The sequence below is a fragment of the Gracilinanus agilis genome, chromosome 4 (genome assembly GCF_016433145.1).
Source record: "Gracilinanus agilis isolate LMUSP501 chromosome 4, AgileGrace, whole genome shotgun sequence".
In the NCBI taxonomy this organism is placed as follows: domain Eukaryota; kingdom Metazoa; phylum Chordata; class Mammalia; order Didelphimorphia; family Didelphidae; genus Gracilinanus; species Gracilinanus agilis.
Genome location: NC_058133.1, coordinates 407,985,592 through 408,001,491, shown reverse-complemented (window position 1 = coordinate 408,001,491; position 15,900 = coordinate 407,985,592).

Here is a 15,900-nt window from a genome sequence, read left to right as displayed (position 1 = left end):
TAACTGCTATTTTGTAAAAGCCATTTACACTCACAGGAGTTCATGGAAAATTCTTTTATTATTTTTTTACTTCTATGTGCGATACAGTATTTGAGTTTTTTTTTCTCTTTTTTTCATTTCTTGTACTTTTGATTTTATAGTAATATAAGTTTAATATAAATATATTACTGCTGTAATATTAATGCATACCCTAAAAGCTTTAGACTATGGTAACCTGCCAATTATTGGTAAATATTATGGGACTGTGATTAATGATTCTGTCTGATTCCAGGAGAAGGGATTTCTGCCAATACTGAAGGACTTGAACTTAGCGATTTGGATATGGGATTGCAGCATTTCTGACATATGTTAGAGGCCAGACTTCTCTGAGCTTTATCCTAGTCAAGTACCAAAGGCTGGCTATCATTATGGCTCGCCCTATCCCTAAGAGTCAAGGCAAATCAGACCAGGGAAAGACACTTCCCTTTACACACAAAATGGAATTTGGTCCCTTTCTTTCTCTTATAAGTATGGCAAATTTCTGTAGTCATGGCTACTGAATGGATAATTGCACAATTGCTTGAATCACTTTAATTGGGCCTTGATTCAAGGACCTGTTATAAGTTTATTTTTCCCTACATTTTTGCAATAAGACTTTGATATTTTATATTTCATTCACAAGTTATTTTTTTTCTCTTTTATTTGGATTAAAAATTTTTTTCTTTAATTTCTTTTGCCAATTGATTAACACAACCCCATAACTCAGCCATGTATCTTTAGGTGATCTGGGTGTTGGTCCTAACCCTCTTCAGGAGAGAATGTGATATTGGAAATTTTCCTTAGAGGGGTATGTATGTTTTATAATCAGAATGTCTATATTATAATATATAATGTAAAATTTAAATTCTTTTGAGAGTAATTTCAGGGGGGAATATGTAATTCTCCTCAGAAGGGAATGTATGTATTATAATCTATAATGTAAAGTTGAAATTCTTTTGAGAGTAACTTCAGCATAAGAAATTTGCCATCTCCCCAGAATCTAGACAACGAACCTGTTTGGAGAAGTCACCATGAAGATGCCAGCAGAAACCTACACTGCATCAAGAAGAACCAAATTGAACTTTGGAGTGCAATTGACTGAACTACAAGGAGTTGAATGCATTTTTTTGAATATACACTTTTATGCCAAAGGGGACTGCCCCCTAATTGGCTTTTTGTCAATGAGCCTAGCAATCATTGGATCATTGGTTTTGTCTTCTTTTCTTTTTATCCTCAAATTTCTGTAATTTATGTAACTGTATGTTAGTTATGTTTACAAGAACCTTTGGGGAGACCAGTCTCCCTCTGCTCTCAGGGGGGAATATGATTTTGGAAATTTGGGGTTCCTTGAACTAGTTTTGAGGTCCCTGACCAAACTTTGTGGAAGTTTAGAGGTCTTTCAACATTTCCCATGATTCCTGGCTTACATAATGATGTAGGCGATTACGTAATGATGTGGACCAGAGGTTAAAAATGAGTGGCTGGGCTTACACTATCTCTTTTTTTCCAACTGAAGCAGCACAGTGACAGAGGCAATAGGGGTTTTTTCCAACTGACTCTTAATATGGCATGTGGCTTCATTTTTGTAATGATTATCAATAAATCCTTTAAAAACCTAATATTTTTTAATCTATCCTTTTATATCCATTTTATTTCTTACACAAGCAAATCAATGAAATAGTAAACAAATAGATAAACAGATAAATTAATGAACAAATGAACAAAATGAATAGTTCTAGGCCATATTTTTTATAATTTCATAAGGTTTAACTTCTTTTTTTCTCATATATATATATACATATATGTATATATGTATATATATATATATGAATTTTGGTTTGGGATTTGCTAGTTCATTTCTATTTTTCAACTTTAAAAAGTTGTAATAAATTAATATTAATATTAATTAATAATAATATTAAATTAATTGCATTAAATATATTTTGTTGATATATATGCATATATTTTACTATTTATTTATCCTTTATGTTAATCACGATACTCATTTAACTGCAATTTGGAAGTTACTATTATAGTTGGAAAAGATTATGTGTATTTATTTCTACATATGAAAATGTATCATAAATCCTAAGTATATATTAAGGTCAAAGAATAAGTTACTGTATCAGCTTAAAGTATTTTGATATTAAGAATTCATTCATTTTTTAAAAAAATATCAGATTATACTCTAAATGACTTTTTAATTTTTATTTACTTTTTCTTTTTCATTGCTTGTAGAATTTTTTCTTTGTCTTTGTAATTCAGTAGCTATCAAATATTAGTAGTTAGAGGTCTTCGGGATACTTTCTTCTTGCAGCTGTGTTACTGACTGTGTCCATTCTGAGAAGATTTTTCTAATTACCTTAATACAATGTTTAGGGTTTTTCTTCTTTAGGGCCTTCTGAGATCCAAATGAATCTAATTTTTCAATTATCTTCCAAATACACTACTTTGTCTTGTATGTCCATTGCTTTTGAAATTCTATTCCTTTCTAGGTCTCTTTACAATTGCCTTGTCTTTGTTTGCCTTCATTCATTCAATTATTTGCTGCTTCTTGCCAGTCAGTTTTCAATTTCCCTAAAAAGCCTTCACTTTTTTGTCAATGTGTTCAACTATTTTTGCATATATGTGTTACTGTGTGGGGTGAAGTGTTTGTTCAGGTGACCTCTTGCCCAGATTATTCCAATTGCCTCTTAATTGATCTACTTTTTTCTGTTCTCTCTTTCATACTATCTTGCATTTCATCACCAAGTTCATCTCTCCAAAGTTCAAATATGATCATGCCATGCCCCTGCTCAAATACATTTATTAGTTCCTCAGTATATTGGGCTATGATTTGGAGAATGCATTGATATAGTAGAGAGACTGCAGAACTTGGAAACAGGAAAAATGTGGGAGGCATTCTAGCTCTAACACTTACCAGCTGAATAATGACCATTAATTCCTAAGTTCTCAGTTCTCCCATCAAGAAAATGGGATGATATTACCTATGATGCTTACCTCACAGTGCTGTTGCAGTGGTCTTATGAAAAAAAAATAATGTTAAGTGCTTTGTAATCTTCAGAGAACTATAAAGATGCTAGTTATTATTAGGTGCTAAATATAAAACAAAGCCTTGGCAGCTTTAGCTTGTTTTGTTTTAAAAGTCCTCAATTTTTCTTTCTAGCATCTTCCACTCTTCTCCTTCAAATACCCTAAATTCCAATGCAAATATATTACTTGTCTTTCATTGAGCATGTTTCATGCTTTATTGTCTTCATACTTTTGCTTATTCTATCCTCCTTTAATGGTTTCCTCACTGGTTCTGCCTAGGCAATTCTTGCGCATTTTTCAAGGATCATATCCAATGCTATCTCTCTCAGGAAGCATTCCTGGATTCCTCAATATAGCAGTAATATGTGTTTTGTTGAATTCCCAAAGCATTAGATATTTCTCTTTTTGAAAGTAGTGCTTTCTAATACAGTTAGTTATTGACAAACTTTTATCTTCCACTAAACAATAAGTCCCATGAAGGGAGAGACACCAATGAAGTCTGATTGATCATTATGCAGAAGATACCTGGGATCAGAGAATGTTGTAAGAGTCTTTTTTTATCTCTAAGTCCCAAGAATGTATGCATGGTCAGCCCTAGTTAAGCTTCTATACTGAGAGGAGTATTGTTGACAAATAACATTGCTGTAGGTTGAGAGATATGGTATTATATTAATAATAATGTTCCCCCATTGATTAATTTTGATGTTTCCTATAGGGTCCATATTCCTTTTTTTTATTTTTTTGAAAACCTTACTCTTTATCTTATAATCCATACTAGGTATTGGTTCCAAGGCAGAAGAGCAGTAAGGGTCAGTCAGTTAGGGTTGAGGTCACTTAGCTAGGAAGTGTCTGAAGCCATATTTGAATTTTGGACCTCTCATCTCTAGGTCTGCCTCTCTAACCATTGAGCCACCTAGCTGTCTCCCAGGATCTATATTTTTGACCTCTATTTAGTGTTAATGCCATGAAAATAAGATTGTCTTATAAATCCATCATTAATGGCCATTTCCTGCTTAGCTCTTACCATGAATTCCTGTGATCCCACTGAAGGAAGTCATAGATGCAACATTTTGAAAAATGCAAAGAGAATATGCAACGGACGGACACAAACTCTTCAGTAAGCTAGCCATTATTTTAACACAAATGCGCCTATAAAATAGAGAAAGAGAAGCATAGCATTCTGAATGACTCATTATAGAAGTGGCACTGTTCCTAAATGGAATATTTCCCCCTTTTTTTCCTGTGGCTTCACAGGTTTTCACACTATTGATCATTTTATACCCTCCAAACCCAAATATACAGGTTTCCTCTAAAGATAATGTCTTCCTACCCTCCTTATTCATTCATTTGTTTATGTGTCTTACTTGCATTGCATTCCCTACAGCCCTACCACCTTATTCATGATCTCTAGGGTGAGATTTTTTGCTTTTTATAAATTGTCCTCCTGCCTTTCCATCTACTTTTCTATGATCCAATGAATGTCTCACAGACAAATACAGCATCTGTGTCTTACATAGCAATGTTCCTCGGGGAATGGATTGTGTTCATGGGAACAGTTCTCTTGAGACTCATTAGAGGTTGCATCCACGACTTCCTTCAGCCTGAGGCAGTAAATCTAAGTGGAAGCCAGTCACTTGCAGACATATGATAATACAACCATGTACTTGTGAGCATGAACACAACATTCACCACACATTTTGCATATGCTCTGAGCCTGACACACCATTTTATACATTTTGCAGAACATAACCACTCAGACTAGAGAGGTATTTTATTGACTGAATTGCCTACAGGTTCTTATAGTTCAGTCAATTTTCAAAAATCAGTCTCACAGATTAAAAAAATGGGGAAGGCAGGGGTATAGGTCAGGTCATCAGTAAAAGATCCGGGGACTTTAGTAGACTGCAAGCTCAATGTGAGTCAACAACAGACTATGGACACAGCCTTGAACTTCATTAAGAAAGGCGTAGTTGGGGACAGCTGGATGGCTCAGTGGATTGAGAACCAGGTATAGATATGGGAGGTCCTGCATTCAAATCTGGCCTCAGACATTTCCTAGCTGTGTGACCCTGGGCAAGTCACTTAGCCCCCACTGCCCAGCCCTTACCACTCTTCTGCCTTAGAACCAATACAAAGTAGTGATTCTAAGATGAAAAGTAAAGGTCATTAGTTGTTTTTTTTAAGGTATTGCTGTTAAGAATAAGGAAATAAAAAATATGATTATCCCCTTTACTTTGCCATGATCAGATCACATCTGAAGTAATGTGTTAAGTTCCTGCAGACACATTTTAGTTAGACCATTGCTTAATGGAAACTTCTCTCTAGGTCTTTTTTTTTTTTTTGAGGTTAATCGCTCCCATTATACAGTCTTACTCTTTTTATGGTCTAAAATTTCCTGGATGTCATGTCATTGTCTCTGCTACTTCTAGCATTCAAATTATGGTGGGCAATATTTTATATCCTACTTACCCACAGATGCAAAATTATGTCCCCAGTCCTCCTCCGCTCCCCCAACAGAATGCCTATAAATAAAAATATGCATTCAGATGTTCTCTACTATGCCTAAAAAACATCCAAGCCCCAATCAAATAAATAAATCAGAAGTAGGCAGAAAAATAGCAGAGGATCAAGTCACAAGATAGTCTCAAGCTTTGGGGAGCTCCTACCTAGTCCCCAGTCTGCCATTAATTAACTCTATGACTTTGGATAAGATTTTCCTCTGATTTTCATTTCCTCATCCATAAAAATATGAGTTGAAGTAGATGGTCTCTAGAGTCCCTCATGGCCCAAAACATCTCTAGGATGTTTGGTTTATCCTCATATTACATGTACACATGTGATCTACATGTAATGTACATGTATAAATTTCAATGACACATATATCTTATATTACATTTACAAATACATATGCACACATACCATTTGGTTTGGGCATGCTTTCTTCTCAATATACACTGAGCTATACAAGTCTCGCTGCTTTTGCTGTTGTACTTCAGTGGCCTGGGCATAGTTTTCCTCCTCCCTTTTGTAGCTGTCCAAGATAATAAATATTTTTATCATTGGTTCAGCTAAAATGGGGAGGGGGGCGTTATAAAGAAAAAGAGATTGTGGTGAGATATGGCACATAGAGCTTGCTGGGGAATCACAGGATACAGTTAAACCTAAGCACCTTGAAGGCATTTTCATTGTCTTTGAACACCAGGTGCCAAACGTGGTGCTTTGCATGTGGCAAATACTGAGTTCTCCCTGGATTCCATTGTCCCTCCAAACAAGGAGGCAGGATGCTTATTTGGAGTTAATCCACACTCGACATGACATATGGCCCTAGAATAGTCTTATCAAATGGGGAAATGAAAAGAGTAGATTATACAGGAGTACAGAAGATGTCTTTTAAGTCTATCCAATACAATAAAAATAATATTACATTAAATTTGTGTATCACGTACAAGCCCATTTGCTTATGTGATCCTCACAACAGTTCTTTGTGGTCACAAGAGCATTTTTTATTTTCTCCACTTTAGAGATGAGAACATGAAAGCTTGGAGGGAGACTTGGGACTCAGCCTGAAGACTTGAATTAGAATAAAAGCTCCATTATTTGGTCCTTCTGTGACCTTGAGAAAGTCCCTCTGTTTTTTCCTCTGTAAAACGAAGGCTTGGAACAGTATGATCACGGATGTTCTTTCTAGTTCCAAATGTTATATGCTTCTATGAAATTTGATCACCTTAATAGATGATTTTTTTTCTGGGCTGAGCTCTAAAACATCAATAGATAATTTGGGGTTTTTATTCAGGAAAACATTTTGTACTTAACCCGTTGACTATACTCTTTTCAGAGACCCAGGTACTGCATTTCAATGTGTAATCTCAACTGATTTTCCATGTTTTTCATATTTAAATTAGATCTTATAAGTAAATCAAATATTTTCACAGCGTTTGGCACCTTTGCTGTAATAGCGTAATTACCCCGCTGTGTGCCTGCGGATGGATGCTGTGCCTGAGTACGCAAAGCACTGCTGATGAGCAAGGATGAAAAGATGACTTAACTGTGTGACTGCTGGTCTAATGAGAATCTCACCATTGGGGGCACCTTAGCTGAGCTGTCTGTCTTGTTACCAGATTCATGGCGGATACCAAAAGCAAAACAGCTAAGATACAGAATGACAATTTTAAACCAGGTCTTTTGATTCTAAATTCAGTCCCTTGAATGCAAAAATCTTATTTCCATTGCATCACTGCCCCTGACAGAACAAGAAGTTCAGCGGTCATCTAGTCCAGTTCCCACCTAAGCAGGAACGGTTCTCTATTACATCTCCAAAATGGTACTTTATCCAGTATGATTGCTTTGCTCCTAGTTCTGCCCTCTGGGGCCAAAGAGGATAAGATGCATTCCTGCCTTATGTGATAGAACCTCAGATATTTGAATTCAGCTATCAAGGTGTCTCTAAGACTTCTTACTTCAGGCTGATCAGACTAAGTTCCTTCAACTGGTCCTCTTATGCTATTGCTCCCATTGCTTAGGACATCCTTCAACTGGTCAATGTCCTTTCTAAATGTGGCACCCTGAATTACACATATTATCCTCTGGGCATTTTCTCAGCTTGTCTCCCATACCTGGAATGCTCTCTCCCCACAACTCTGCCTGCTACTTCCCTGGCTTCCTTTAGATTTCAACTAAATCCCATCTTTTACAAGAATCCATTTCCAGTTCATAAGTCTAGGGCCTTCCCTCTGTTAATTCTTTCCTTTGTGAATGGAGTTTGCTTTGTACACACACACACACACACACACACACACACACACACACACACACACACAGACACACATGCATTTTTGTCTCCCTAATTAGATTGTAAGCTCCTTGAGGGCAATGATTGTCTTTTGCATCCATGTGTATCCCCAGTGATTAATACAATGGCTGGAACATAGTAGGTTCTTAATAAATCTTTATTGATTGATTAATCATTCCAACTTGGGTAGAAACAGAGCAGAGTACTATAGAATTACCACCTCCCTTTTTCAGAATAGTATCTAATGTCTCTATGCTGTCTGCTACTATTAGACCCTATTGCTGACTTATAATGAATCTGCATTCTAATATAATCCACATCTTTTTCACAGGAACTAATCATTTACTCTCCCTTTATACTTCCATGCTTTATTTTTTAATCCAAAAATAAATTTGTCCCAATTAAATTTTACTTTATTATGGTTTGTCCATCATCTTCTCCTGATGAGATATTTTTGGATATTCTGATGATGAGCATAAGCTACTCTTTCAAGACATCTTAGCTTCCAAGCTATTGATTTTTAAAGTTGAATAGAATTAACCCAAGTTTAGATCTCTCTGGCACTCCACTATAGACTTTCATCCAGTTTAACATTGTTCCTTTAATCACAACAATTTGGTTGCATTCATTTAACTAGTTATAAATTCCACCCACTGTACTATCAGAATGTTTGCATCTGTCATGAGAGACTTTTCAAATGCTTTGCTGAATTCTGGTGACACTATGATCATGACCTTTCCTAATACATCAATGTAGAAACCTTGCTAAAATTGGAAATAAGGCTAATTTTGACTTGATCTGTTTTTGACAAACCCATGCCAGTTCTTAATGATCCCTGATTTCATAAGTGTGCAAAATAATACCTTTGATAATACTTTACATAATTCTGTTTGGAATCAAAATCAAGTGTGACAGTTTGAATAATTTTCCTCATATAAGTTTTTGAAAATTGGCATATTTGCCTATTTCTATTTGCAAAGCATCTTTCCTATTCTCCATCATTTTTGAAAGGTTATTAAATACCAGTTTAGCAGCAACATGCCAAAGATATTTCAATACACAGGCATCTGAACCTTCTCACTTACATTCAAAGAGGGCAGGTGGGTTCTATCTTATCCTCTCTTTACTTATCTTGTTATTTCCTTTGACCTATTTTCTTCCATCGTTCTAGTCTATAGACCATTCTCTTTGATAGAGAAAATAGAAGCAAAATAAGAGTGGAGGAGTTCATTCTGCTCTCTACCATATTCCATCTACCCAAGCAGTGGTTTCCTTCCTTCTTTAATTTCCCTTAAGCCAATACGATTTCCTGTTTTTATCAGCAACTAGGTTTCTCTGAACTTTAAAACTCTTCATGCTGGTCTCATAGGACAATGCCATGCTTTTACTTTCATCTTTAGGCACCTGCTTACTTAAGTGTTCCTTTTTTAAATCCATACTCTGTACTCAACAAACTTTCCTATATTGTCTAACTTTCCAACCAGAATTCCCCTTACCAATTCATTTTATCAAAACCTCTTTCTCCTTCTTAGGCACCAAATGCTTTCAACTGATTCTGATTGGCTCTAGAAGAATCAGCCAGATCAGATGAGGTGATGCCATCTCAGGTGGAGGGAATGGCAATAGAAAAGCTACTAAGATTCTGAAGTATGAGAGTTTTTAAAAGAATGCTGAGTAGTTCATATTGTCTGCAATTGATAGGTATTTTGATGGGTAGGTGTAGACTAGATTTTGGAAGACCTAGAATAGCAACCTATGGAGGTAGGACCTTATTATGAAGTAGATGATAATGATGATAACTAGAATTCTGTAGTACTTTAATGTATACAAAATATTTTATATATTATCCTATTTTACTTAGGTAGTAGGTATTTATTAATCACCTACTGTATTCCAGATACGGAGCTAAGCATTGGGGATAAAAAAAAGAGGCAAAATGCAGTCTCTGCATTCTAGGAATTCACAATCTAACATTCACTTCTCATAGCAATTCTGTGAGATTAGTACTATTATTGTCTCCTTTTTACAGATGAAGAGTTTGAACTTTAGAGAGTTTAAGTGACTTGCCCAAAGTTATACAGTCAGCAAATATCTGAGGTAGGATTAGAATTTAGGTCTTTCTGAATCCAGCTCCAGCACTTTTATATGCTTTACTACCTAGTTTCCTCTTTAACACAAAGTCTTTGACATTTTTGAGTAGAGCAGTGCCTTGTTCAGGGTCAAACATTTAGAGAATTAATCTGGCCATATGTGTAGGGATGATTAGAGGTCATTTAAGCTTAATTTAGTAATTTTAGTAAGATGTAATAAAGACTAGAAAATGAAAAAGGAAAAAAATATGGCAGATGCCAGAGATGTTTCCTGGATAGAATCAAACAGGATCTTGCATTGAGCAGATATAGGCAATGAAAAAGGGAAGCTTTGGGAGGATGGCATCAAAGGTGAATTTAAGATTTTGAGACTGGGTGACTGTGATGGCAGTTATGCCATTAACAAGAGTATGGAAGTCAGGATAAAAAACAAGTACAGATCAGTTTGGGCTTGGTTTTAAACACATAGATTCATGGGTGGGAAGTTTTTGGTGGTATTCTTTCTTTCATGATGCTGGAGAAGGGAGAGTGTCAACTCAAGATCATCTAAGGAACCATACATCCCTGGTGGCTATTAAAGCCTCATTTTGAAGCAGAGTAATTACTTGGCAATTCTTTTTGACTCTGCCTTCATGACTCTTCTTGATTTTATCTCTGAAATCTTCCCCATAGGTGATAGATGATAGATATGCATATTATTGTACTATTATAAAGCTGTGGATTGGTTTAGCCATTCTGCAAAGTAATTTGGAAATTAGCTAAGAAAGCGACTAAATTATCGACACCTTTTGATCCAGAGATCCCATTCCGCAAGGAGGTCAGTGGTAAAAAGGATGATCTGAGATACATGAACATTTATACCTGCATTTTTCATGTTAACAAAGAGTTGGAAACAAAATAGATGTCCCTTGATTGAGAAAAATAAACTGAGAATTGTGAAATGATGGTAACAAAGCTTAGCTGCAGAGCTATGAAAATTCAACTCCCTCCCTTTTTACTGAAGTCAGAACTATGGGTATGAAACATTATATGCATTATTAGATTTAATTAATGTTAATGTTAAATTTTATTAACTAATGTAATTAGTTAATAATGTTTAGTTGTTTAGTTAATTGGTTAGTTTTGCTAAGCTGTTTAATTTTCTTCTTTTAATTTTTTTTGTTATAAAGACTGGTTATCCAAGATGGAAGGAGGAAAGGAATATATTAGAAAAGATAGTTTATAGAAGGACAAAACTATTTTTCTAATTAAAAAAAATAAATATCCCATGCAATTTGGTAATGCCTTTCCCACTATAATATAGTAGAAAAGGTATGAAATTTTGTCAAAATGCTTGAACTTGAATTTTAGCTATTAGTTATGGTCTACTCATTGGGGAAAGTTATTTAACCTTTTATCTAAATAACTTAATTATTGCTTTAATTTCTCATCTGTAAAATGAGCATAATAGTTGCTGACCTTCCAAGATTTCAGTGTTATATAAAATTAATAAAATTATATCATATGTTTGTTTTAGTTAATTGACTTTTAACTACAAAATAATATGCTACAAAATAAAAATCACTCACTATCTTTGTGTACATGTTTTATCTTGCTCTCTAAACTATCATCCCCTTGTTCCCCTCACAGTCATATCTCTTTCAGCAAAATACTCTTTACATAGTAACAGTGAGCATTTGTACAACACTATAAATTTGCAAAATACTTCAGATCCCAAGCATCTATTCTTCTCTTCAAAATGAGTCTTTAAGATTCGTCTGATACTTATTCTTGCTATATGGCCCTTGCTCTGACTGAATTTCTATTTAATCTGAGAAATCTTTCCTTTCATTTACTTACTCCTGGATTATTGACACTTAACTCTACCTAAATATGTCAATACAACCACATGATCAGATACTAAAAGATATGAAGATCCAGAGAAAACAGGTGAAATTTTCTGTCAGATTTAGTGTCTGAGGGTAAGATTTTTCAGAGTATGTGAAAATGTTCAGTATTCTAAAATCATTTAATGTCTAGTTCATACCTTTTACATGCTACCTTCATGTACAGCAAAAGCACAAATTGTGGAGTTCATTTCCACAGACATTTTTTATACATTATGCATACTAACTACTTCAGCAGCAGCAGCAGAAGCATTGTCCGCAAGCCATCAGATGCTGCCTCTTAGCTGTTTGATCTTTTGGGAGGATTATTTTTGGCACAGGCCATGGAAGGCTCTGAAAAGGGTAATAGCCAAGGCCTAGTCTTCGCCACCACAGTTCCTTTTGCTTCATAATTGCCTTGGATCTGACATATCCTGTCTTGTTCCACGCCTGAGGCAAGGTAACTTAATGTGAGCTGAGGTCAGCCATCTCATGGCAAAAGGACCACTCCTGTAATTAGAATCTCTTAAAAATAGACCTGGTCATTTTTCATGTTAAATTGCTCACTCCTCTTTAGAGAAGGAGAGAGAGAGAGAAACTGAAAAACTGTAGCTTTACTACCATAGAGGGATGCTCTCATTTCCTTTTAGTCTCACAGCTGGGAAGGAACCTTAAGAGATTGTCCAGGACATCTGCCCACCTACCCTAGACAAATGAAGTAACTCAAGAAGACTGGAATCAATTCTATTTCTGAAGGCTTTCAGAGGAGATTTTCACACTTCTTTCTTTAATAACCCATTTCAGTATTTAACACCATTTACTGTCAGGAACACGTTTCCTTCTATATGCCTTAAAGCCCTGATTCTGCTCTTTATTTCCATTTTCTCTTTTTTCTATTATTAGTGGACATGGAGAAGATGGCACCATCATCCTCTGTGTAAGCAATCCATGACAGACTTGAGAACCACAAAGATAATAATAATAACTCTACCCCATCCTCTGTCATTTCCCATCCCCTTGTGCCTTAGGTCTATAAGCCACATATTTTATGCAGATATTATGGGAAGAATTAAATAAAGTCAATACATTATTGGTCATTCTTTCTTGCCTTTTCTTCACAGAGCATAAATCTCTGAGCCTAAAGTTAGGAAGACCTGAGTAAAAATCTGGCCTCAAGCACTAGCTGTGTGACTCTAGGCAACTCATTTAACTTCTATTGATCTCAGTTGCCTCAACTCTAAAAAGGTGGGTAATAATAACACTGACGTCCTTGGGTTGTTGTGCTTGGCACATAGTACAATACTTAATTCATTATTTCCTTCCATCTTAAACCATGATTGCCAGGCAGAGATCATACCATTTCCCAGTTATAAAGGACCTCACCCACCATCTAATCCAGTCTTTGCCTGAAAAAGAATCACCTTTGCATCATTTCCAATAAGTGATTGTCTAGTCTTTGCCTGAAGACTTTTGGTGGGGGGTCAGGGGGAAAACCATAACACCCCTGGGCAGCCCATTTCACTTTTGAAATATAACAGTGAGACAGTTTTTTTAACTCTATCAGGTCTTGAACAGTCTTTTATTCCTATTTTCCGCAGGCTGAGAAAGATAAATTCAGTCCTTCCATCTACATGACAGCTCTTCAAGAACTTGAAATAGATTACTACCAGGAGAGGGAAAGGTCACGATTTTAAAGATAGAAACAGACAGATAGAAGAGAACAGACTTAATATGAATATAATTGTTAGGGAGAAACCTAGAATATCATTTACTTAGAACTGGGCAAAGCCTTTTAGCAACCTAAGATCACAACTAAGGTCATACAGGTAATTAATGGAAGATGATCCTTATCTCCTATAGACTTTGAGGAGAGAAACTTTTACTTCTCTTCCATTCTACTGGAAGTTATATCTTGAACTGTGGAAGAAATTCACTGAAGTATGACTCTTACCATTCATAAAAATAGATCAGAAGCCCAGTATCAGAGAGGAAGGGATGGTTAGGACCCTGTACTATCTACAGAAGAGTTGTAAATATTTCAAACTTTAGTGGCTATGAGCTTGGCATTTTGGATACAAGAAGAAAAGCAATACAATGTGCTGATTGGGTCAGTGAAATCACTGTAATGGATAAAAGGGGGGTACACTAAAGATTGGGGGTGATCTCCTTCCCTTGCTGAGTGACGGAGGGGTAAAGGTGATTGATGTAATAGGATAGGAATGGAAGGGAAGGCTAAGTCTAGGGAGGAATGGATAAGGCGGTATTAGGATGGTAAGGGTACAGGTGAGGTATTCAGGAGAGGCAGCTGACACAGACTAGACACTCAGGCTAGAGACAGAGGACACTGGGGGAAATAGGCTGAACCCTTCCAGGCAGGAAAGGTACTTCTACAGACACAAGGAATAGGGCCAGTCAGAGTGGTTTGAATCTGACTGACTTGAGGGCTTTCTTGTCAGTTTCTCAAGTCCTCAAAGGAGGAACCACAAGGCTCCTCCCTATCAATGAAACTGAAGGGATTCAGGAGGAAGTGTTGGGCAACTACTTCCTCCCAAGATGGATGCCTCCAGTTCTTTCAGAAAATAAAGAGAATAATTCCTTCCCCTTCCACCCCTGGCTAATTCTTCAATACAGTGATTCACCAGAGGGTTTGATTAGGTAACAAGGGGATTTATTGACATTCAGGGTTGGTCTGAAGGAGAGAGGGGTTCAGAACTTCTGACAACCACTAGGGAGAAACTCAAGATGGGGAAGGGTCACAGGAATGGATTAGACCGATAGAGAACCTGCTCTCTCAGCCGAGGAAGATTTGGCTGCTTTTAAAGTAGAGGGTATCCTAAAGGGATAGTTTGATTCAAGGATGTCCTACTTGCCTATTGGGGAAAACTAAACCCACAAAGTCTTTTCACTAAAAACCCAAAAGCCACCCTGCCTCCCGGAGCCCCCAGGGAAAAATAGGAAAGGAAACAGGGAAATAATATGGAGAAGGTCAGGGAGAGGTCCAGAGAAATTAGCTAGGTTCAAATTATCCAGAGACAAAGCACAGGCCAAAAGCTAAGTCGGAAGCCAAAGGCAGAGCTTCAGTTGGTCCTTCTGCTCTCCTCAAGCCTCAGAGACCAACTGACTCCTGACAGAATTCTAAGGCTTCTAACTGCCAGAAGTTTTCAGTTGGCCCCCTGCAAGAGCAGAAGCCTCTCTTACATCTTTTGCATTACATCACAAGACAGCCCCCTCTATGATATTCTTTAGCATTCTTTCCACAAGACTACTTCTCTGTGTGCATTCTGATGTTCACTCCCCCTTCCTTTGCTTAAAACAATATCTTGCAAACAGCAGACTTCCTCAGAAGAGATAAGAAGATTTGGGATTTTCTGAAAACAGTAGTGTATAGTATTGTCTCTTATCAGTTGAAATTCCCTTGTCTTCATTAATTAGTAAGTTCTAACCTTTTGGGAAGATAAATAGAGGAGATGCTAATTTCCCCTAACCTGATGACCAAGGCTTCTGGATCCAGTAAGGCCATGCTTTTCACATTTCTGATTCATTTTGCTATCAACCTTTCACTCAGAGATTTTTTAAAACAGTACTATGGTATTCAGAATAGCAATTATACATGCCAGAGTGATACCCTTACCACCGAATTCGCTCTAACAATGACTTAGAAGGAGTTAACTGGATATAGACAAGTTCTACGATAGCACTAAATATGCCTTCACACTTAATTCTCATGTGAAATGTTGCCTTCCAGAACTTGTGCTAATTTGATCCTTTATGAATAGTCCTCAATATCTACTATTCTAAAAATTCACACCTGATTTGCAGTCAGGATTTGTCTGCTAGCATTCATACATACACATATGTTATCTCATTATATCTACATAAATGTGTGTAAATATATCTACGTATGTACATATGTGTGTGTTTTATGAAATTTATGAGAAAACTATTATATGCTGCCTTGGACTATAATTATTTTTATATATATTTTGTGGTAGATTATAAGTAATCTGAAGGCAGAGTCCATATTTTATTCATGTTTTCAGGAAATTTTGAACATCTAACAAAGTAGAACTATGTTTAAACATGGAAAAGTCCTTCATATTGTAGT